A 26,253-nucleotide genomic window follows, 5' to 3' on the forward strand; every position below is an offset into this window, starting at 1 on the left:
GGCAGACTAGATGGACCATTCTGGGACTCAAAAATCAGCTGGCCGGCACACACATGCACGTTGAAGTTGAGCTACGGCAACGGCTTGTGTGCCAGCAGATATGTCTCCATGTGCCACCATAGGCTTAGCAACTCATAGAAACATAGAAGTCCAGGGTCTTAACTATGGTTAGTAAAAGGGGTCAGGTCTGGGTTATGTCACCCCTTTCTAGCCAGACAACTTTTTTTATTTTTGAAGGACATGTTCTGGAGTCTAAGCCATTGGGGCAAATGACTTTAAATCTGGAGAAATACACTGGGAATTTGTAGAGCATACTGTCAGTGCTTTTGCAACATGGCTGCATAGAGAGTGTTTTACTAAAAGGCTGCCATTGTTGCTATTATCCATAGATTATGAATCTTTCATATGGATCAATCTGTATAGTCTGGAGGACAGAAAGAAAAGGGGGGACATGATCGAAACATTTAAATATATTAAAGTTTTCGGAGAGGGGCGGCATACAAATCTAATATATTATTATTATTATTATTATTATTATTATTATTATTATTAAGGGTTAAATAAGGTTCAGGAGAGAAATGTTTTTAATAGGAAAGTGAACACAAGAACAAGGGGACACAATCTGAAGTTAGTTGGGGGAAAGATCAAAAGCAACGTGAGAAAATATTATTTTACTGAAAGAGTAGTAGATCCTTGGAACAAACTTCCAGCAGACGTGGTTGGTAAATCCACTGCAACTGAATTTAAACATGCCTGGGATAAACATATATCCATTGTAAGATAAAATACAGGAAATAGTATAAGGGCAGACTAGATGGACCATTCTGGGACTCAAAAATCAGCTGGCCGGCACACACATGCACGTTGAAGTTGAGCTACGGCAACGGCTTGTGTGCCAGCAGATATGTCTCCATGTGCCACCATAGGCTTAGTAACTCATAGAAACATAGAAGTCTGACGGCAGAAAAAGACCTCATGGTCCATCTAGTCTGCCCTTATACTATTTTCTGTATTTTATCTTAGAATGGATATATGGTTATCCCAGGCATGTTTAAATTCAGTTACTGTGGATTTATCTACCACGTCTGCTGGAAGTTTGTTCCAAGGATCTACTACTCTTTCAGTAAAATAATATTTTCTCACGTTGCTTTTGATCTTTCCCCCAACTAACTTCAGATTGTGTCCCCTTGTTCTTGTGTTCACTTTCCTATTAAAAACACTTCCCTCCTGAACCACCAATGCTTATATACCATGGATAAATCCAGAAACAAGCATTCTGAAATGAATGCAAATCTCATGTTAAGCTGTAATTTTGATCTGGTATGATGTGTATTGCAGCAAAAAAAAAGTCCAGCTCATTTAAGAGATACCGATTGAAAATGAATTTCCAGGATGAATTTCTGATTGTGTGCATCATTTGCCTTACCGGTCTCATTACATAGCATCGAAATGACCATGGTTTTTATCTGGCTCTTAGCAAAGATTGGTCTCTTTTGATGCTATCCTTCTCCCTGTGTTCTCTCTGCCATCAGTGAAACTCAGAGAGCTGGTCTTGGAAAATGACATTCATTGTAGACCAAAAGCAGGCAAGTACATATAATTGGTCTAAATGATCAAGAAAGAGACTGTACCTAGCAATAATGATAATAAAAGATGAATTTCAGAAAAAAACCCCCATGTTTCAAAATAACATTCAAATATTGGTAAGACTGAAATACTGGACAGCAGCGGTAATAACAGTCTTAAAATTGTATGGTACTGAGCCCAAGATTTGAATCAAGAAATGCAACTTGAAATATGATAGGCAAGAGATTATTTCCTGCCGATCAAAAAAAATGTGACATTTTCTTCTTTGGTTGTGCACAATGAAATCATTAAGGAGTCAGTACAGAGGAACATACCAAACCTGCACTAGAAGTATCAGAGAAAATGTCAGAATAATATATAATAGGCTTTGTCCATGACACCTAGAGAGCTGATGCTAATTATTACAGGCCAGTCTTCACAGATAATATGTTGTTTTTACTAGTATTGTATAGCAGCTGCCCATAAGCAATTCTGCTCCATTTCAAGATGTTGGCTATGTTCTTAATTATCACAATGACAAGGTCTTGACATATCTTTGCAAATGTGTCCTATATGGCCATTTCTGTTCCATTTCTTATTTCTTAGTTATATAAGGTTCAGCTTTCTTGATTCCTTGGAGTTTGGAGACCTGAAGATCATCGGGTTTTTTGAGACCTTTCAAGAAAGACTGAATCCTTTCGATATACAGTGGTACCTCTACCTAAGAACACCTCTACTTTTGAACTTTTCTAGATAAGAACTGGGTGTTCAAGATTTTTTTGCCTCTTCTTAAGAACCATTTTTCATGTACAAACCCAAGCCTCCGAAATTGTAACCGGAAAAGGCAGGGAGAAGCCTCTGTGTTGCCTCTCTAGGAATCTCCTGGGAGGAAACAGGGCCGGAAAAGGCAGAGAGAAGCCTCTGTGGAACCTCTCTAGGAATCTCCTGGGAGGAAACAGGGCTGGAAAAGGCAGGGAGAAGCCTCCGTTTGGCCTCTCTAGGAATCTCCTGGGAGGAAAAAGGGCCTTCACCCTCTCTGTGGTTTCCCCAATCGCACACATTATTTACTTTTACATTGTTTCCTATGCTTCTTCTTACAAACTTTTCTACTTAAGAACCTGGTCACTGCACAAATTAAGTTTGTAAGTAGAGGTACTACTGTATGTGATTTTGAGCTAAATAACTGTACAAAAAATTAATGGGTACAGTTTCAACATCAGGAACAGTAATGGGTTTCACTTAACTTTGCTACCAGTTCTGAGATGTGCTTGTGTTTTGCTTGCTTTGCTCGTGCACACACTGCTTCTGCACATGTGCAAATCGTCCATGATGATGTGTGGGTGGGCGGAGCTGCCGCCGCCGCTACCAGTTCACCCAAACTGGGGCAAAATGGCAGCTACCCACCACTGATCAGAACCCCTCCAAGGACAAAGTAATAATGCGGCATTTCAATGTCTGCAAATCTCAAAGTGAGCATCTTGGAAAACAGACTTTAACAACATCACTGACCAAGAGACTGTTGAACTGACATACAGTGGAACCCCGACATAAGAGCTGCTCTACTTAAGAGCAACTCGAGATAAGAGCTGGGAGGGGAGAGATATTTTTGTTCTACTTACAAGCCCAAATTCGAGATACAAGCGCCAAGGAGCTGTCTCCTGAAGCCAAACGCTAACTTCCGCGTTCGGCTTCAGGAGACAGCTGCGAAGCGGCGCGCGTGTTTTAAAAGGTTGCAGCCGGCCTGGGGGGCTCGGGGGGGTGCTTGCAGCTTTCTTTCTTGCTCTTTTTCTTTCTCTCTTTTACCTTCCCTTCCTCTATTTCTTCTTTTCTTTCTCCTTCCCACCTTCTTCCCTCCCTCCCTCCCTTCACTCATTCCTCTCTTACTCTCCCCTTTCATAAGTTTCCTTGCTTCCTTCCTCTGTTCCTGTCCCTTCCCCCTTTCTTTCTTTCTTTCTTTCTTTCTTTCTTTCTTTCTTTCTTTCTTTCTTTCTTTCTTTCTTGCTTTCTTTCTTTCTTGCTCTTTTTCTTTCTCTCTTTTACCTTCCCTTCCTCTATTTCTTCTTTTCTTTCTCCTTCCCACCTTCTTCCCTCCCTCCCTCCCTTCACTCATTCCTCTCTTACTCTCCCCTTTCATAAGTTTCCTTGCTTCCTTCCTCTGTTCCTGTCCCTTCCCTCTTTCCTTCCTTCCTTCCCACCCTCCGTCCATTCATTCACCCATTCCTCTCTTGATCGCTTAAAGCCGGTCCCTGGTGCAAAAAGGGTTGGGGACCTCTGTCCTACAGGATTGGGTGGCAGAGAAGTTGAACATATGTAAATTTAAAAGTTTAAGAAAGTTTACAAGTTAAGTGAAAGAAACTTCATTATTCATTTATATGTACATGTACATTTCTTCATTAAAAACATGTCTTTCTGCATAATTTAGACTAACTTTGTGAGTTTTTTGAGGGCTGGAACCAATTAAAATTATTTACATTAATTCCTATGGGGAAAAGTCGTTCGAGATAAGAGCTGCTCGACTTAAGAGCCCAGGTCCGGAACGAATTAAACTCGTATCTCGAGGTACCACTGTATCTCCAAAAATTTCAAACTCTTTCAATAAACCACAATTTTTAATGTGTTAGCAATGATTAACAATAGCAGCGGATTCCTCTTACCTGCTGCTACTGGTGCGCTGTGCATGCAGCCTGGAGAGTGTCTCGTGCTGTCTGTATGCACATACCCTGTTTCCCCGAAAACAAGACAGCGTCTTATATTAATTTTTGATCCCAAATATGTGCTGCGTCTTATTTTCAGGGGATGTCTTATTTTTTTAAATGAAGAATTCACATTTATTGCTGAACAACCCCCCCCCCCGAACATTTATTACATACTGCACAGTAGTTGTCATCACAAACCAGCATAACCAGACAAACTGTGAATCCTAGCAAGAATTTCTTACTACTACTACTACTACTACTACTACTACTACTACTACTACTTACTACTTACTGTAACATTATGTACTAGTACCGTGTTGGATGTGTTTTAAATCTGATTGATGCAGCGTTTTGGGGATGCAATTTATAGACAGCAGTGTCATATATGTTCTGTTCGAGAATGCTGCGAAATGAAACGTCTCCTACGTCTTACTTTCGGGGATGCCTTATATTAGGCAATTCTATGAAACCTCTCCTATGTCTTACTTTTGGGGGTGACTTATTTTCGGAGAAACAGGGTACATGTCCCCAGTGTGATTTAGTTTCTGTCCATGCGCAGGAAGCAAAAACACACCAAAATCTTGTGAGGGGATGCACATGCACATGAGATTTTGGCAATTTTTTGCTTCTGTCGATGCACGGAAGTAAAAAAATCACCGAAATCGCATCTGCGCGAGTGTCCCGTCATGAGATTTTGCTTCTGCACATATGCAGAAAACAGAACGTACCAAAAATTAAAGAGAAAAGATGGCGGCAGCCAAAGCACCAGAGCGGTCGTACACAAATTGCACAGTCTGGCGCCCCTACTGGTGCACAGTTGCCAACTCTGGTTAACAAGGTCCTGGCAATTTTTTATCCCATGTAACCTGCATATTCATAAACCACCATATCTCTTTATCTCCCGCCACCGTCTCATCCCAATTTAAATACTGCCTCTGTCCAGTTCCTTTAGGCATTTAATGAAGTGAGCTTCAGTTCATGTACATTTATACATTATTATTATTATTATTATTATTATTATTATTATTATTTATTAGATTTGTATGCCGCCCCTCTCAGAAGATTCGGGGGGGCTCACAACAATAAAAACAACATTATAGCAAAACAAATCTAATATTAAAAGAAGCATATAAAACCCTATCATATATTTAAAAACCAAACAGAATAATAAAATAGAATAACCAGAAAAAGTGCTACCAGTCTCCTGATTTTTTTAAATTGCAATTTTGATGAGCTTGGGAGACAAAGACATCCATAGGGGTAGTCCAGTTCAACTGGGCCACAACTGAGAAATCAAAGCCCCCTCTTACTTTTTACATGCGTCGCACAAGTTAAAAAGAGGATGTTGATTATATGATCGCAACTCCATCGTGACTTTTATGACTCCCTGTCCCTGCCCATTATGAAATGCCTCCTTTTCCAGACTGAAATATTTTCTGGCAACTAGCACTTTAATAAAATAGCCACTACCTAATATAAAATGTAATACTTTACATTTATGAAATCCTTGTTTAAGTGTAAACAGAGATTTAAGATGCAGATACATTAACAGTAATTTTTTAAAAATGTTTTTATATATGGGATTCTATTATATTGGCAAGCCATCTAGAGTCGCTTTCTATGGTGAGATGGGTGGCAGATCAATCAATTAATTAAATAAATTAAATATGGGGAAAATGTTCTTGTTCATTGGGAAAACCCGAAACAAAATAACTGGTTCTGCCTGATTGCTCATTAAAAAACATCAAGCTATTTTGGCAGTATTAAATTACCAGAGGACTACCATTTTTGTAGTAACTTCTTTATACATATTTTCATAAATTACATAATTTAATCTTCTTCTTTTGCAATTTCAATTTCATGGCTTAAACTGAGGGTCAAGCCTATTCTATTAAAATAGGTCGCATCTTCCATTCCTTTTCTTTGTTACCCTGTTAGAATATAGGCATCTTTGCATCCATGAATTCTTATCTAGTTAGAAACATATTTGTGCCTAACCCGCCCTGCCATTACAGGATGGTTCATATGACAATTTTGAATAAATAGCTGGGGCTGTAGGGCAATACCGCACCACCTGGTGATTTATGAAAAGCATCTGCAGTTTTACAAGAATCCATCCGTATCTGGTAAACTTCTTTCTAAAGCTTTGCATATCATAACTTTGCCCACAGAAAAATACATTTTGGTAATCTTTATTAGCGTTGTTGGGATAATAAAAAGAGAAGATCTTGTCTCTATGTGAAATGAATGATTATAGTATTTAGAATTGGATAGAGACACAATAGGGATCTCAAAGTCTATTGTTATCATATTGAGTATTAAAATGGGTGCTTAACCTGCACTAACTTCATAAAAAATCACAGCATCTTTAATTGGAGTATCCAAAGTAAAGCATTTTGAGTGTGGCCTTTAAATTTTGTTTGTATTGCAATGATTCTAAAATGTTTTGTGGGTACATAGTGTTCTTACTTTTTCCAGTATTATAATCTAGTTTTATAATTTAGGAAAATAACCTATTATTCTGTTTAGGAAATTTGCAGACAGGATGAAATGCAATTTTAAATTCCAGAATTTTAAATTCTCTGGCATATCTTTTCACTTTGCTATGCCCTTCCCTCCAAGCTTACCGATACTGCTTTTTATACATTCCTTTAAATTAATAAAAGAATAGGTAGTCTTCACTTACTAATTACAATTGTGACTGGCAACCCTGTTGCTAAGTGTTTGCTAATTTTAAATGAAACACCATGCTGACTAACAGCGTCATTCCTGCTGCAGTTGTTCAGTGAATCACTGTGGATCATTAACCACGATGCCACATGATCACGGTTTGTGACGTCCTCCTGATTTCCCCATTGATGTTTGCTTTTTTGGAAGCTGATTGTGAAGATTGCAAATGACAATCAGATCGCCATGCAAAACAGTGAAGGCCACAGTTTTAAGCACTAATCGTAAGTCTCCTTTTTCAGCACTGTCGTAATTTCAGGTAGTTGCTGAACAAGTGTTTGGTAGGCCTAGGAATACCTATAAAGAAAGAAAGGGAAAGAAATAATGGAAACATTGCGGGAAGGGATTTACTTGTCAGGAAGTTGAGCGAGTCCTCGGAGAGGGGCGGTATACAAATCTAATTAATTAATTAATGATGATGATGATGATGTCAGTACAACACAGCAAACGAGATCACTATGCTGGATTTTGTATTTCATCACCAGTCGGGCACTTCCCAAGCACCTAGGACTGTGTGATGTAGCGGCGAAGTATGTTTGCCGATCCCAGTAAAGTGGCCTTTTGCAATTGACAGATGGAGATTTTGTCAATTCTGATGGTTTTCAAATGTCCGCCGAGATCCTTCGGTACTGTGCCCAGCGTGCCAAGTACCACTAGGACCACTTTCACTGGCTTATGCCAGAGTCGTTGCAGCTCGATTTTTAGATCTTCGTATTTCACTAATTTCTCTAGCTGCTTCTCCTCAATTCTGCTGTCCCCTGGGATTGCGATGTTGATGATCCATACTTTCTTTTTCTCCACAATCACAATGTCTGGTGTGTTATGCTTCAGAATTCGGTCAGTCTGAAGTTGGAAGTCCCACAGTAGTTTTGCTTGCTCATTTCCGACCACTTTTTCGGGCTTATGATCCCACCAGTTCTTTGCCACTGGTAAATGGTAGTTCCGGCACAAGTTCCATTATTATTATTATTATTATTATTATTATTATTATTATTATTATTATCATCATCATCATCATCATCATCATCATCATCATCATCATCAATGATTAAGACTGACAAGGAACTCTGTTACCTACCAAGAATTCCCATTTCTACATGTGTCCAAGAAGGGATTAGACCAGTGATGGTGAAATTTTTTGACAAAAACTACACACACGCACACACACACACACACACACACACACAAACACATCTTTGCATCTATTTGCATCAAGAACGTCTAGCAAACACTGATTAATTCCCAGCCTATTGCAGTTGTTGAAATGTTTAGGATTTGTATAATATTAAAAAAAATTAAAACTCTTTGTACTTATATCTTCTTGCAATCAGCTAGTATCGTGTTATTATCCTATAATATTACATTGCAAATTGAAGGTGAAGGAGTAGGCAGGAATTGAATTTGAGAAATACTGGCTTGCTTTGGGCTGCTTAGAACATTTTTGACAGATGTAATTTTTCATACCCTGAATTTTTATATCTCAGTTTCATAGCCTACTCCTACACCTCTGAGTTCCCAGGGCTAGTTGTCTTTCTTTTCAGTTCCTTCTCTTTTAGTTCATCTTTTGCATGAGAAAAATAATGTATGGTTCCTGATTGATCAATTCCCCCCACACCTCATTCATTTAAAAAAAAAAGCAATAGAAGAAAACTAATTAACTATTTGTAATGGATCAAATTGGCTGTCCCCCAATTTCTCTCTGGAATTTTATTTTTTCTTCGGAATGCCCTCCTTAAGTCAATCAGGCACAGTAGATGAATGAGACTTGTAAGATATATCCTTCAAGAAAATTTCCCAAGCCAAACAGACTATTATATTTTCAAATTGCCTGCAATTAATCCAAAAGCAGGAATTACAAATTTTTGTAGTATAACACATACCAAAAAAGAGGGTGAAAATCTGGGGGCATCTTATACTCCGAATGTAGCCCTGCCCAGTGTTTCAAACAGGTTTCAGAGGCTAAAAAAAAGGCACTGAAACGGAGCTTCAGAAAAAAAAAGCAAGGTACAGAGCTCGCAACTAACAAACCTGTTGCTAAAATTCACCTCTGAGAACAGCTGATTGGGGGTATTCTGGGAGCACTATCCACCTGCCAATCAGCTTCTTTCTTATTTTCCTCCCCAAAAACTAAGTAATTCAAAATGACTGTAATTCTGGAGTGGCGATTGCAATTCCTGATATAGATACCGTGTTTCCCCGATAGTAAGACATCCCCGATTGTAAGACGTATCGGGGGTTTCAGGGGGGGCGGCTAATATAAGCCGTACCCTGAAAGTAAGACATATGTCTTACTTTCGGGGAAACACGGGCGTATTGCCGCCTCCCTCTCGGTAGCTGCGCGCCACCTCCTGCCCACGTCCCCCTCTCCATACGTCGCCGCGTCTGCAGGAACGGGTGGTGGGGCGCCACGAAGGGCGGCGCTTGAAAGCCACCACGGCGCCGTTGTTGTCCTCACGACGCAAAGCCACACAGTCCCGGATCGCTTGCTTTCCCGGCCAGCAAGCCGGCTGCCTGGGAAAGCGGCGCGCTTTTAAAACGCGCGTTTTTCAAATGCACTGCTTTCCTAGGCAGCCGGCTTGCTGGCCGGAGAAGGGAGCGATTCAGGACTGCGTGGCTTTGCGCCGTGAAGACAACAACGGCGCCGCTTAGAAGCAACAGTGGCTGGTGCCCTCCCACCGGGGCCCCAAAAGCTCATGCCGTCAGCGCTAGGGAAGCTCCAATATAAGACATACCCCGAAAGTAAGACACAGTGGGGCTTTTGGGGATAAAAAGAAAGTAAGATACTGTCTTACTTTCAGGGAAACACGGTAGCAGTCCTGTTTTACTAGTAACTTACCTCCAAACAGCCAGGAATAATGCCAATGGCCGAATCAAGAAGAAAGGAAGCTCCTACACAATCAAAAAGTAAAAATTAGAAGAAGAATGTAAGCAAAGAAGGTCATCAATATGTCTGTCTTCCCACTCAGCATTCTGGATTTATCCAACATATATCGAGAGCTAGTTTTTGTTCTGCCTGGCCACGGGGCCACCCAAGAAATGAAGCAATTAAACAAACTCACACTCTCAGGCTTTGTAAAAAAAAGCAAAGAGGTTTTCGTTATGTACAGAAGGCTGCAAGCCTCAGCATATGGCAGAGCAATGCTAGTTTATTAGTCCAGAAGGTCAGAGTTAATCACTCAAGTCAGCACAGAAGCCTTTCTGGCTTACGTCAGCCAAATAACTCACTGCTTAAGTGTCAGAATGTCCAAAGATATTCAAAGCAAACTCGAAACTACAATTCATCAAAGTCTTTCTCCAAAAACTGAACAATAAATTCCCACGACGTCTGCAAAATTACCCCTTTTTGAAGGCTGCGGCAGCTTCTTTCATTCCTAATAGCTGTGACCTAGAATCTGTTTCTGTCTTTGCGCAGCTGATCTTGGCATCCCGGACATTGAGAATAGGATCGTTTATTATGTCCCTCCTGTCTGACTCAGATGAAACTCTGGCTGGAGATCTGACCAGCTCTATTTCCCTCTCTGCCTCTCCAGCCCCTTCCTCATCCCTTTCTCCTTCGGTTTCACTGTCTGATTCCTCCTCCAGCCAAACGGGTCTCCTGTGATCGGACGGCTCCAGCTCCTCTGAGTCAAAATCAGCAGCCATAGGAGCTGGCCTGAAGCCAACCACAACAGTTTTGTGTAGTGGTTAAGGCATCAGGCTAGAAATCGAGGAACTATGAGTTCTAATCCTGCCTTGACAGCATGAAGCCAGCTGGGTGATGTTGGGCCAATCTCTCACTCTCAGCCCTAGGAATGGCAAAAACTTTTTGAAATCTTGTCAAGAAAACTGCAGGGACTTCTCCAGGCAGTTGCCAAGAGTCCAAAATAAACAAATAAAAATAAATTCTGATTTGAAGGCACAGATATGCCAGTAGTGGATTCTAAAACCCTTTACTATTGGTTTGCATGCATGCACAGTGCTTCTGTGCATGTGCAGAAGTAACCTGGGTGGGTGGGCAGAGCATCCCGGGCGGGTGGGCTGAGTCTCCCACCGCCAGCACTACCAGTTTTATTTTATTTTATTTATTAATCAGATTTGTATGCCGCCCCTCTCCGCAGACTCGGGGCGGCTCACAGCAATAATAATACAATGTAAACAAATCTAATATTTAAGTTAATTTAAAACCCCAATTTAACAACCAATCATACATACTAGCATACCATGCATAAATTTTATAAGCCTAGGGGGAGAGAAAGTATCAATTTCCCCATGCCTGATGACAGAGGTCGGTTTTAAGGAGCTTGCGAAATGCTAGGAGGGTGGGGGCAACTTTGATATCCGGGGGGAGTTGGTTCCAAAGGGTCGGGGCCGCCACAGAGAAGGCTCTTCCCCTGGGTCACGCCAAATGACATTGTTTAGTTGACGGGACCCGGAGAAGGCCAACTCTGTGGGGCCTAACTGGTCGCTGGGATTCGTGCGGCAGAAGGCGGTCCCGGAGATATTCTGGTCCGCTGCCATGAAGGGCTTTATAGGTCATAACCAACACTTTGAATTGTGACCGGAAACTGATCGGCAACCAATGCAGACTGTGAAGTGTTGGTGTGACATGGGCGTATTTAGAGAAACCCATGATAGCTCTCGCAGCTGCATTCTGCACAATCTGAAGTTTCCGAACACTTTTCAAAGGTAGCCCCATGTAGAGAGCGTTACAGTAGTCGAGCCTCGAGGTGATGAGGGCATGAGTGACTGTGAGCAGTGACTCCCGGTCCAAATAGGGCCGCAACTGGTACACCAGGCGAACCTGGGCAAACGCCCCCCTCGCCACAGCTGAAAGATGTTTCTCTAATGTGAGCTGTGGATCGAGGAGGACGCCCAAGTTGCGGACCCTCTCTGAGGGGGTCAATGATTCCTCCCCCAGGGTGATGGACGGACAGATGGAATTGTCTTTGGGAGGCAGAACCCACAGCCACTCCGTCTTATCAGGGTTGAGCTTGAGTCTGTTGACACCCATCCAGACCCCAACATCCTCCAGGCACTGGCACATCACTTCCAGGCTGAACCGGGAGCAACCCACTGCTGACATATGGAAGATGAAAACCCTCCTCTCCTCTAAACCATTCGCAAATACTCTTGGAGTGACTGGAAACAAGTCCTAATTGAGTTAAGCCATTTGACTCTAAACCTAAAGCACAGGTTGAAGAGTGGGGAGAGAGATATGGCAGCATCACGGCAGTAGGTGTTGTTCCCAACGACACATATTTAGTAAACTGCTTGAATTGATCTCTGCCTCTCTTTGCACGTAGTACATGTTTAATCAGTTCATTACAGTATGTAGATTATGTGTGGGGCCTAATGCAATTATCTCTCACCCTCATAAAAAAAAAGTCTCCAAATTTTAAATTAGAGTTCTCCACCTGCTGTTCTTCTCCCAGTTTTTAAATGGCTTGCATTTCTACTGACGTGCTCCTTACACTATAATTAGTAGCCCTCCATAACCCCCTCCCCTCAAGTTATAATCAGCAATCAGAAAAATATTGTCTCTGTGCTGGTTAATTATTTTAAGAGTGATTATTCAAACTAATTGGCATGCTATCATTAATATTCCAGTTGCTCAAGAAGCCTATGTGCATAGTTAAACTTCTTGTTTTGAAATCTGGGTTGTTTAAAAAAAATAAAATACTGAAAATGGAGCATTTGTCTATTTTTCACTGTACTGTAGTACCAAATTCAAAGTATATTTTTGAGTTTAAGCACAATGTTACACAGAAAGAACTTTCACTGTTTTGCATTATCTCTAAACTTGAAGTTTTAACGTTTCTTGTCCCAACTAGGATTTAAAAATGGCTATTTGCATAAGATTCTTTGATGTTGTGTCAGTAAATTGGATTAGGACATTGTATTGTACTGTTTTATTTTTATATGCTATAAGCCACCCCGAGTCCTCTAAGAGGGGCAGCATATAAAGTAAGTAAGTAAGTAAGTAAGTAAGTAAGTAAGTAAGTAAGTAAGTAAGTAAGTAAGTAAGTACCGGTAAGTAAGTAAGTAAGTAAGTAAGTAAGTAAAATAGTGACCCAGTATTTGTCATTTAGTTCTTCTTTGAGGTGAAAATAATTAGCAAAGCTTTAGACCAATTTCTAAAGAGGGAAGAAGGCACGGTATGTCAAGCAACAAGGAAGATATACAGGGACCCCATCAGTTAAAGAATTTTGACCGATGAGGTCTAGGAAGAAAGTTTTTTCTGCCATTGTCTCATTGGCGTTATGTCCAGGGCAGCCCATTCTAAAAAGAAAACGTCTCGTGAGTTCCATCAAATTTCTTGAACTCACAAGACATTTTCTTTTACAACGGGCTGTCCTGGTCACAATGCGACGGAGCTACATGTGTCAGGTAGGACACATGTCTCGTGGTTGGGCTCAATTTGAGGGTAGAGGTAGGGAGGGGTGGGGCTCAAGACCCGCGTCCTACTTGACACTTGTAGCTTTCCTTTCCCCACTCTTCCTCTGTTTTCTGTTTCTCTCCCTCTTCCTCCCCCTTTCTGTCCTTTCCCCAGTCTCCCTCTGTTTTCTGTTTCTCTCTTCCTCTCCCTTTCTTTCTGTCCTTTCTCCAGTCTCCCTCCATTTTGTGTTTCTCTCTCTTGTTCTTCCTCTCCCTTTCTTTCCCTTTCCTTCTCCCCATTCTCTCACTTGTCTTGAATCTCACAAAGACTCATTTGTGGCATCTTTTACCAGTATAGAGCGGGGTAAAAGGGGGAAGGTTTGAAGCGATACATGGCTTCCCTTCCCATCCCTTCTGCCCTTCCCCTCGTCGGGCATGGCAGGGCTTCCTGCCTATTGCTTACAATACCCATAGCTACCTGTCCCCTTTAGGTATACAATTTTGGGGTAGCAGATGAAGTGGGAGAGAAGCGAGATTGTCTCACCTGTCACCCCTCTCGATAAACAGACGGCAGGCTGCTGTTGCCTTTTGGTCGTGTTGCCGCGGCAAAATGAGCATTAGGTTAGTGGCATGCTTCGCGACCCACTCCTTGCCGTGGATTGTGAAGCCTGCCACTGGCCTGCCACTCATTTTGTGTGGCTATCAGCCCTACCGATAACTACGGTAAAGGCATGTGGGGTACGTGTGGTAGGCCCTCCCTTCGGGCCTTGCCTACTTATCTCATGTACAGCAACCAGTGTAAATGGCAGGACCATTTACAGTGGTTGCTATAAAATGGGGGGTGGGTGGGTTATTTTTTGAGGAGGCTTATTTCAGCTCATCCACTGAAAAGGTTAATTGGTCTTATTATGGTGACATGTCTTAATTTCGGTAGTTATTTATTTATTAAATTTATAACTCTTTGTCAAGGGACTCTTGGCTTTTGCAAAAGGTTCTAGCACCACATACTTCACCCTTTCTGTATTTTAATGTGCAAATATGGGGCAGAGTTCACTGCTGTTCTTGGGGTGTTTTTTTAAAAAAACAGAAATACATCATCTGCTTCTTTATTTATTTATTTATTTATTTTTTATTTACTTACTTACTTACTTACTTACTTACTTACTTACTTACTTACTTACTTACTTACTTATTAGATTTGTATGCCGCCCCTCTCCGTAGACTCGGGGCGGCTAACAACAGTAAAAAGACCATATGAACAAATCTAATATTAAAAGTAATGTAAAAAACCCCAATTTAAGAAACCAATCATACATACAGACATACCATGCATAAATTTTATAAGCCTAGGGAGAAGGGAATATCTCAATTCCCCCATGCCTGACGACCGAGGTGGGTTTTAAGGAGCTTACGAAAGGCTACGAGGGTGGGGGCAACTCTGATATCTGGGGGGAGTTGGTTCCAGAGGGTCGGGGCCGCCACAGAGAAGGCTCTTCCCCTGGGTCCCGCCAAACAACATTGTTTAGTCGACAGGACCCGGAGAAGTCCAACTCTGTGGGACCTAATTGGTCGCTGGGATTCGTGCGGCAGAAGGCGGTCCTGGAGATATTCTGGTCCAATGCCATGAAGGGCTTTATAGGTCATAACCAACACTTTGAATTGTGACCGGAAACTGATCGGCAACCAATGCAGACTGCGGAGTGTTGGTGTGACATGGGCATATTTAGGAAGGCCCATGATAGCTCTCGCAGCTGCATTCTGCATTCTTTGATAATGTACCACCCTTAGTTGTCTGGTTTCCTTCAAATATATTTCTGTACAGTTAAAATGCTTTGAGTCACAACTTCTTTTGTTTTTGATTAAACAGCCATATGCTTTAGAATTAAACAGTCTCAGTTGTTATATTAAATTTGTAGTTGACTTGCTACCTTACAAAACTCAATTACTTCGTATCCCCATCAGCCTTTTCAGAATGAACAGATGGAACACTTCTGCTGTGCCATCATGTTTCCTTGACTTATGATTAAAATTTGTAAAGATACTGTGTCTCTTGCATGCTTTGTATTTCTTCTGGATGAAGATCTGGTTTTGATTGCTCTCTTTCTTAGGCGGCTGACTTTATGCAGCTGTGCCCCCCCCCCCTTTCTGGCTTATAAAACATAACTGAAACCAACAGCAGCTCAAGATGGGAAGAAATGGCCTTTGATTTAATTCTTTCTGTGATAGATCACCTCAGAGATAATTACCTATCTCTCTTGACCAATTTGGAGTTCACCTGGCAGATTTGCACTTATCTCTAGAATGGAGGAAAACATTTGAAATTATTTCATTGCAACAAACCAATAGAAAAAGAAAATCTACTGCCTTGTAACAGGTTTTTTTTTTAGTGTTGGGGGAAACCAGAGGAAAATAATCAGATAATAATAATAATAATAATAATAATAATAATAATAATAATAATAATTGATTAGATTGAATTAGATTAGATTTGTATGTCGCCCCTCTCCGGAGACTCCGGTCTGCCACTACCACAAACAAAATAACTCCGGTCTGGGTGGCCAAATTGCTTTTCGTGATCAGTGATAGTTTCTTTAAAAAGTCTAATTCATATAATACAGTGGTACCTCATTTTACGAACGCCTCTTCTAACGAACTTCTAACCCGGTGTTTAAGATTTTTTTGCCTCTTCTTCCGAACTATTTTCACCTTATGAACCCAAGCCGCTGCTGGGATGAAGGGATTTCTTTTCTTTTCCTTTTTTGAAGAAAGAAAAGGGAGGGGCGGCTTGGATGGGGAAAGAGTTTGCATTAACAAAAGTAGGAGAACAGCGTGCTTGCAGAGGCATTGAAAGGGTGTCTTTTGAAGAAAGAAAAGGGAGGGGTGGCTTGGAGAGAGCGAAAGAGTTTGCATTAAGAAAGCAAGGAGAACTGTAGTGCTTGCAAAGGCACTGAAACGGTGTCTTTTGAAGAAAGAAAAGGGAGGGGCGCCCCCCTTGCCTTTCTTCCTTCCCACTCACCCTTTAGCCTAGCCTTGCTTCTTCCACCCGCCCCCTTTCGCTGCTCTTCCGTGCCCTCTGTTCGCCTCCCTTCTAAAGTTTGGGATTTTCCTGAAGGATTTGCACGCATTATTTGCTTTTACATTGATTCCTATGGGAAACATTGTTTCGTCTTATGAACTTTTCACCTTACGAACCTCCTCCTGGAACCAATTAAGTTCGTAAGACAAGGTATCACTACTTTTTAGGCGGGTGGGTGGAGCATCTCGAGGTGGGTGGAGCGTCCCAGATAGATGGGCAGAACCGGGAGCAACCAGACCGAATCAGGAGCAACCCACTGTTGATATATGCAACATGTAAACCCTTGAACCTTGATTAATTTAAAATCATATTAATAGTCTGTTGCATTCAGTCCAAAAGTGAACAGGGTTGTATGAATTAATGCTCCAATTACTTGATTACATCTCCAAAGTGATTTAAATGAAGAACATGCTATACAAACATAAAACAAAATGTTCTTTTGTATTAATCTAATTTTAAGATCATTGACTAATTTCAAATTAATTAAAACCATGTTTCACTATTTTATTTTATTTTTGAAAAAAAGACATTCACTCTCATTCTAAAGGTTATGTAAATAGATATTAATTTCATCAACATTCCTTTTGGTGAAAATAGATTACTGGCTGTGATTGATTTATCTGAAGCAAATTCAGATGGATATATAGCTATATCATTAGGATTAGGGCCAAAAAGTTAAAATAAGAAATGTTTAACTTGAATGAACTACAGAGAAACACTCTAAGGTAAACCAAACTGATTTCTGCAAAGAAACAAAACAATCAGTCAACGAAGCAGTGGAAGTGATGTGCCAGTGCCTGGAGGCTGTTGAGGTCTGGATGGGTGTCAACAGACTCAAACTCAACCCGGATAAGACGGAGTGGCTGTGGGTTCTGCCTCCCAAGGACAATTCCATCTGTCCATCCATAACCCTGGGGGGGGGGGTATTATTGAACCCCTCAGAGAGGGTCCGCAACTTGGGCATCCTCCTCGATCCACAGCTCACATTAGAGAAACATCTTACAGCTGTGGCGAGGGGGGCATTTGCCCAGGTTCACCTGGTGCACCAGTTGCGGCCCTATCTGGACCGGTACTCACTGCTCACAGTCACTCATCACCTCGAGGTTCGAATACTGTAATGCTCTCTACATGGGGATACCTTTGAAGAGTGTTCGGAAACTTCAGATCGTGCAGAATGCAGTTGCGAGAACAATCATGGGCTTCCCAAGGTATGCGCATGTTACACTAACACTCCGCAGTCTGCATTGGTTGTCGATCAATTTCCGGTCACAATTCAAAGTGTTGGTTATGACCTATAAAGCCCTTCATGGCATCCGACCAGAATATCTCCGGGACCGCCTTCTGCCGCACGAATCCCAGCGACCGGTTAGGTCCCACAGAGTTGGCCTTCTCTGGGTCCCGTCGACTAAGCAATGTCGTTTGGCGGGACCCAGGAGAAGAGCCTTCTCTGTGGCAGCCCCAACCCTCTGGAACCAGCTCCCCCCAGATATCAGAGTTGCCCCCACCCTCCTTGCCTTTCGCAAGCTCCTTAAAACCCACCTCTGTCGTCAGGCATGGGGGAATTGAAATTTCCCTTCCCCCTAGGCTTATAGAATTTATACATGGTATGCTTGTATGTATGAATGGTTCTTTAAATTGGGGTTTTTTAGATTGTTTTAATATTAGATTTGTTTACATTGTCTTCTTATATTGTTGTTAGTCGCCCCGAGTCTTCGGAGAGGGGCGGCATACAAATCTAATAAATACAAAATACAAAAATACAAATACAAATTAAAAAGAAAGACAAAATAAAGGAAAGAAACAAAGAATGGCAGTTTCCAATCTTTTTGTGTAGTTTGCTTGGTTAGCAAAATTATGAAGATATTGAGGCAGCTTCTTTATGGAAAAAGGCAAAAGTAAAAAAAACCCAAATTAAAGATTTGTTCCCTCTCTCATTTATCTAGAACTGTGGACCGTAAAATGAAATTAATGGATAATAAACCTAGGACAAAGAAAGTATGAATTTGTTATCACCACAAATTATTTTCTCTGCTACCTGAGTCTTTTTTTAAAAAAAAGGTTTTAGACAAAATCATAGAGAAATTGCATTCTTTAGAGGTGGCATAACAGCCTGTTTTGATATTTGAACTTAATTGCCTTGAGTGCGGGAATGGTGCGATAAAAGGAAAAGATAATAGGATCTTCAGATTTCATGTGGAAGTCTTTTAATGATTTTTTTTTCTTTGAGGTTTCAATCTGGCAATATATCATTATTCAGTGGGGCATTGTTTATATAGAGAAATTGAATTTATCCCAAATCTATTTAAAAAGTCCCCTACATCTTTCTTTCTTTCTTTCTTTCTTTCTTTCTTTCTTTCTTTCTTTCTTTCTTTCTTTCTTTCTTAATTAATTAATTAATTAATTAATTAATTAATTAATTAATTAATTAATTAATTAATTAGATTTGTATGCCGCCCCTCTCTGTAGACTCGGGACGGCTCACAACACAATAAAACAGTTCATGACAAATCTAATAATTTACAATTTAAAATATTTTTAAAACCCCATTATTAAGCAGACATACATACAAATATACCATACATAAATTGTATAGGCCCGTGGGGGATATCTCAGTTCCCCCATGCCTGACGACAAAGGTGGGTTTTGAGGAGTTGACGAAAGGCAAGGAGGGTGGGGGCAGTTCTAATCTCTGGGGGGAACTGGTTCCAGAGAGTCGGGGCCGCCACAGAGAAGGCTGTTCCCCTGGGGCCCGCCAACCAACATTGTTTAGTTGACGGGACCCGGAGAAGGCCCACTCTGTGGGACCTAATCGGTCGCTGGGATTCGTGCGGCAGAAGACGGTCCCGGAGATATTCTGGTCCGATGCCATGAAGGGCTTTATAGGTCATAACCAACACTGAATCTTGGGAACCAGATCAGAAAAAGGATTATTAGAACATAATTTGAAAAGTATCACATTAAAGAGATGCAGCGGAATTTGGAAGTTCATTACATCAAAATGTGGTGTGTGTGTTTGTGTGTGTGTGTGTGTGTAACATATTCTTGCTGATAATGAAAATGGAGGGAAACTAATATAGATCTATTTCAAGCTATTCAGCTCTCATAAGCTAGCCATACCCTTACCAGGACTTGAACCTGTGTGTGTGTGTGTGTATGCTTTTCCAAATACAATTTGAAATTTGAAAAAAAGGTATTTGGAAAATATTTGCTTTTCCAAATACAATTCAATTATTCTTTTCCATTTTAACAGATTAATAATTGCATTCCATTGAAAATCTTTCTGGTGAATTCAGTTATTATGGCAGGAATACAAATAAAATTAAAAAGATCTGTAGAAATGTTATAATCAACTCTATTAGGAATATAAGACAATATTCTATAAAGCATGAAAATATACTGCTCAAAAAAATAAAGGGAACACTGAAATAGCACATCCTAGATCTCAATGAATGAAATATTCCCATTGAATACTTTGTTCTGTACAAAGTTGAATGTGCACAACAGCATGTGAAATTGATTGTCAATCAGTGTTGCTTCCTAAGTGGACAGTTTGATTTCACAGAAGTGTGATTCACTTGGGAGTTATATTGTATTGTTTAAGTGTTCCCTTTATTTTTTTTGAGCAATGTATTTTAAGTGCTTAATAATAATAATAATTAATAATTTATTAGATTTGTATGCCGCCCCTCGCGGCGGCTCACAACAATAATAAAAACAATATAGTAGAACAAATCTAATATTAAAAAACATATAAAACCCTATGATTATTTTAAAAAACCAAACAACACATTCATACCAAACATAAAACAAAGTATAAAAGAGCCTGGGGGAAAGGTGTCTCAACTCCCCCATGCCTGGCGGTATAAGTGAGTCTTGAGTAGTTTACGAAAGACAGGGAGGGTGGGGGCAATTCTAATCTCCGGGGAGAGTTGATTCCAGAGGGCCGGGGCCGCCACAGAGAAGACTCTTCCCCTGGTGCCCGCCAAACATTGTACATTGTTTCTATCACTGCTGTGAGCCGCCCCGCCTCTAGGGAGAGGGGCGGCATACAAATTAAATGAATGAATGAATGAATGAATGAATGAATGAATGAATGAATGAATAAATAAATAAATAAATAAATAAACAAACGACATTGTTTAGTCGGCAGGACCCGGAGAAGGTCAACTGGGATTTGTGCGGTCGCTGGGATTCGTGTGGTAGCAGGCGGTTCCGGAGGAACTCTGGTCCAATGCCATGTAGGGCTTTAAAGGTCATAACCAACACTTTGAATTGTAACCGGAAACTGATCGGCAGCCAATGCAAGCCACGGAGTGTTGTGGAAACGTGGGCGAATCTTGGAAGCCCCACGATGGCTCTCACGGCTGCATTCTGCACGATCTGAAGTTTCCGAACACTTTTCAAAGATAGCCCCTTGTAGAGAGCATTGCAGTAATCGAACCTCGAGGTGATGAGGGCATGAGTGACCGTGAGCAATGACTCCCTGTCCAAATAGGGCCGCAACTGGTGCACCAGGCGAACCTGGCCAAACGCCCTCCTCGCCACAGCCGAAAGATGATGTTCCAATGTCAGCTGTGGATCGAGGAGGACGCCCAAGTTGGGAACCCTCTCTGAGGGGGTCAGTAGTTCTCCCCTCTCCCCAGGGTAATGGATGGACAGATGGAATTGTCCTTGGGAGGCAAGACCCACAGCCACTCCGTCTTGTCTGGGTTGAGTTTGAGCTTGTTGACACCCATCCAGACCCCAACAGCCTCCAGCCACCCGCACATCACTTCCACTGGACTGTCTTGATTTCCCCCCCTTTGATAACGTTTTGTTTTTCATCCAAGGAACTTCTTCGATTCATTCTCTTTTTTCCCTTCCCACTTCTGTTTAATTTTCTTATGTCTGGCAACAGGCTGGGAGGTAGGACAAAGAACCTTGTCCCACGTCAGGCTTTCATATTTTTTTATCTTACCCCAGGGAAATTTATAGGCAAAAAGCATCACCGTGTTTGCTATTGTAACTCTGTACAATAAAAGGTATTGGGCGTAATCTTGCCTGATCATTAAGATCTAAAAATAAAATAAAGTGTGATTGAGTCATAAAGCTCCATTCATATTGAAATCCAAATGTTGGTTCCTTGCCAGGCATTGTTGCTACTTAGCTGATCACTACATCGCGTGTGTGTGCTTTTAAGAACTATGCAGCAGAAACTTGAGTCAGCCTAATTAAAAGGATTTTGAAAACGTAAGAGTATGTAGCTTTCAAATTTGTTCTTTGTGGGGGGGGAAAATATAGATAATGTGACAAGTTTTTTATTTTATTTATTTATTTATTTATTTTGTCCAATACATAATACACATTGAAGAGAAAGATATGTAATAATATAAGTAAAGAAAAGAATAGAAGAAAAGATATAAAAGTATAGGTGAACATATTTGAAAGGAAGAAAAAATAAATGAGATAAGGAGAGACAATTGGACAGGGGACAGAAGGCACACTGGTGCACTTATGGACGCCCCTTACTGATCTCTAAGGAACCTGGAGAGGTCAATCGTGGATAGTCTAAGGGAAAAATGTTTGGGGTTAGGGGTTGACACTACTGAGTCTGGTAATGAGTTCCACGCTTCGACAACTCGGTTGCTGAAGTCATATTTTTTACAGTCAAGTTTGGAGCAGTTAATATTAAGTTTGAATCTGTTGCGTGCTCTTGTGTTGTTGCGATTGAAGCTGAAATAGTCATTGACAGGTAGAACATTGCAGCATATGATCTTGTGGGCAATACTTAGATCGTGTTTTAGGCGACGTAGTTCTAAGCTTTCTAGACCTAGGATTGATAGTCTGCTTTCGTAGGGTATTCTGTTTCGAGTGGAGGAGTGAAGGGCTCTTCTGGTGAAGTATCTTTACTTTTAATCATGTTGCAAATTTAAGTTAAATTCTTAGGTATCTTCTGATACCTATCTGAAGTAGTAAGTGCTTTTTCATCAGTAATGTGCCATTTATAAAAGAGTATTCCAAAATAAATTAATCAGGTACCAATTTGTTTATTTTCATAAAAGGTGATAGTAGTTGTGTTGACCTTAAGTAAGAATTTTTTTTGCAAACTTGCAGAGATCATATTTTGGGGAACGAATTTTAGATCATAGCATGACTAGCTGAAAATTGGAGGGGGGGGGGGGCATATACCGGTCCAGTATCTGACTTTTTTCAGATGAATGATGCTTTATTTCAAAGATTCAGTGCCCTAGAAATTGGTATCTGAATATAGATATTTTTAACATTCATGTTTCACTGTATTTTTAATTTAAGGGAAATATTAATATATGCTGTAAGACCATGTGTATTGTGCCGTATGCTAAATAGATTTCAAGGAAGGAATTGTATGCTTGTGAATAAGTGGTTAAATAACCTGGATAAAATAAATACTGTATACCATGGGGCCTCTACTTAAGAACGCCTCTACTTAAGAACTTTTATAGATAAGAACTGGATGTTCAAGATTTTTTTGCCTCTTCTTAAGAATCATTTTCTACTTAAGAACCCGAGCCCGGAAAATTTCCCAGGAAATTTGAGTGGCACGAAGGCCCAGCCAGTTTACTGCCATTCCACCTTTTATTCCGGCCATCTCGGGCTTTTCTGGGCTGCCAAAGTAGCCTTTCGGTGGCGCTTAAGGAGGCTTTGGCAGCCCAGAGCGAACAAAGCATTTTCCTTTCTCTGGGCGCTTGGAGAGGGAATAAACCACTTCGTGACTCCCTTGCATTGCCTCCCACACACCCGTCGCAAGGTCCCAGAGCATCTGGGTGGAGAAAGGCAAAAGGGGGTGCTTCGCCCTGGCTGAATCAACTCGGCTTCAGCCAAACCAAGGAGTCGCCACAATGAAGGAAAGACGCTGGCTACAAACCAAGTGACTGAGAGAAGAGGGGAGCCCTTCAGCATGGGAAGGAAGAGGAAGCAGGTAGCAGCAGCAGCAGCCACCTTTCGGTCAAAGGAACGGGAGGTTCTGCCCTCTCGCCTATCGGGTTTCTCTCTCTGGTACAGTGTATGGGAGGCAGCCTCGCGCCGGGTGTATGGGAGGCCTGTGCTCCTCCTCGCCACCTCAGAGTCCCTCTTTTTTTTTTAAGCCATAAAGTTTAGATTTCTTGGATGCCCCTCACCTCACCTTCTTCCTTCGGCAGCGACTGTCCTCCTCCTCTTCTTCCTCCTCCTCCTCCCACCCAAATTCCAAGCTTTTATGTCTTTCCTAAAGGGTTTGCACGCATTATGTGCTTTTATATTGATTCCTGTGGGAAAAATTGCTTCTACTTACAAACTTTTTAACTTAAGAACCTGGTCATGGAACAAATTAAGTTCTTAAGTGGAAGTACCACTGTGTAATCAAATGCATAGTCTTTAGTTATACAGATATTTCTCCTTTGATCAGCCTACAATTAAGGACAAATTTCCTAACAGTTTGAACAATTAACCAATTGAATGGCTTGACTTCCGAACTTGTGCATGCTTCATTGTTGGAGGCTTATAAGAAGCGACTGAACTGCCACTTGTCTGGAATGGTATAAGTTACCCTGCTTGATCAGAGGATTGGACTAGAAGACCTCCAAGGTCCCTTTAAACTCTGTTATTCTGTTAAATTCCTTCTTTATTAGGCAGGCAAATTAAAAACATATTCTCTGTATCTAGATACAGTTAGCCAAAGAATCAGAAACGTCTTCTCTTTATCCTATTTAATTACTTATTTAATGTAATTGGACAAACACTCACTCTAAGATTCTCTAACTCACTCAGAAGGACAAAAGGAAAAGGGGGGACATGATCGAAACATTTAAATATGTTAAAGGGTTAAATAAGGTTTAGGAGGGAAGTGTTTTTAATAGGAAAGTGAACACAAGAACAAGGGGACACAATCTGAAGTTAGTTGGGGGAAAGATTGAAAGCAATGTGAGAAAATATTATTTCACTGAAAGAGTAGTAGATCCTTGGAACAAACTTCCAGCAGACGTGGTAGATAAATCCACAGTAACTGAATTTAAACATGCCTGGGATAAACATATATCCATTGTAAGATAAAATACAGGAAATAGTATAAGGGCAGACTGGATGGACCATGAGGTCTTTTTCTGCCGTCAGTCTTCTATGTTTCTAACTCCTTTTCCTTTCAATAAACCTAAATAAACCTCAGCCATCCTGAATCCTTCGGGAGTGGGCAGCACACAAGAATGAATGAATGAATGAATGAATGAATGAATGAATGAATGAATGAATGAATGAATGAAAGAACAGCCAACCAACCAACAAAATTCTCTGGTAACCTAGCTTTATTGGTGTTGAACGTTTGTTAGGGACTTGGCACAATGGACCAATGAAAGTTAATGCCAACTGATTCTAGATTCTCTAGATGTCAGAACAAAGCATTTTATGTGACTGGCAAAAAAAGTAGAATAAATAAATAAGGGGAAAGAAACATAGAAACATAGAAGTCTGACGGCAGAAAAAGACCTCATGGTCCATCTAGTCTGCCCTTATACTATTTTCTGAATTTTATCTTAGGATGGATATATGTTTATCCCAGACATGTTTAAATTCAGTTACTGTGGATTTATCTACCACGTCTGCTGGAAGTTTGTTCCAAGGATCTACTACTCTTTCAGTAAAATAATATTTTCTCATTTTGCTTTTGATCTTTCCCCCAACTGATTGTGTCCCCTTGTTCTTGTGTTCAAACACTTCCCTCCTGTACCTTATTTAACCCTTTAACATATTTAAATGTTTCGATCATGTCCCCCCTTTTCCTTCTGTCCTCCAGACTATACAGATTGAGTTAATTAAGTCTTTCCTGATACGTTTTATGCTTAAGACGTTCCACCATTCTTGTAGCCCGTCTTTGGACCCGTTCAATTTTGTCAATATCTTTTTGTAGGTGAGGTCTCCAGAACTGAACACAGTATTCCAAATGTGGTCTCACCAGCACTCTATATAGCGGGATCATAATCTCCCTCTTCCTGCTTGTTATACCTCTAGCTATGCAGCCAAGCATCCAAGAAAATGATTATAAGCACTTGGCTCCATTTAAAAAAAACAACAAAGCACCAAGATTCTAGCTATTACTGGCAAAGGTGTTTCTACTGTATGTGAGATATATAGTTCCCTATAGTAAAAAAACAGAAATAGGTGGAGTATGAAATCACTACTAATGCTTATCTTACCTTCCGTTTCAGTCCATCTCCTGCTCCATTGCCTTTCTTTGCCCCTGGTCTCCTCTCAGCCCAACAGACTGCCCAAAAAATGACAAACGGCTCTTGTCAAGGCCTGAATATACTTGAGTTGCCTCATTTAGCCCCAAGGCCCAGGTTTTGTTCACCATTGTTAGACTGAGAAAACACAGCGCTCAATAGAGCTGTTACGAAATACAAAATGCAGGATCTGTACATTTACACCAGGGGTTTACAGAGAAAAGAGTGTGACTTTATTGCTTTATCCCCTTTTCTCCTAGGAAAAATACTTGGTCCTGGATATCTTGGGGAGTTTTCTGCCCAGGAAACAGCATGAGCTTGCTGTGAATAAATCTTAATTTACTTGCAGATTGTCAGCTAGGATTAACTGTACATAGTATATGTACAGCTTTCTTATAGTGCTTAATCAATTTAATACAAAAAAAGTAATTTGAGGCAGACATACCAATAGGAAAGGCTCCATTCCACTTATTCATTCATTTACAACATGTATTTTATGACGTTTGATTATGGAAACTGTATCCCAGTGTCCTATAATAAAACAGTTGCCTAGTGCTCTCTAGATTTGATCCTTGGGCTAAAAACATTACCGTACCTTTCAGAGTATATGATACACTGGGGTATA

General features: G+C 40.8%; 1 protein-coding gene across 1 annotated transcript in view; it reads left to right on the forward strand.

Moving 5' to 3' along the window:
* DDX10 (DEAD-box helicase 10) overlaps positions 1–26,253 on the forward strand; it is a 212,135-nt gene that overhangs the window by 158,642 nt on the left and 27,240 nt on the right. The window lies entirely within an intron of this gene.

The sequence above is a fragment of the Erythrolamprus reginae genome, chromosome 4 (genome assembly GCF_031021105.1).
Source record: "Erythrolamprus reginae isolate rEryReg1 chromosome 4, rEryReg1.hap1, whole genome shotgun sequence".
Classification (NCBI taxonomy): Eukaryota; Metazoa; Chordata; class Lepidosauria; order Squamata; family Dipsadidae; genus Erythrolamprus; species Erythrolamprus reginae.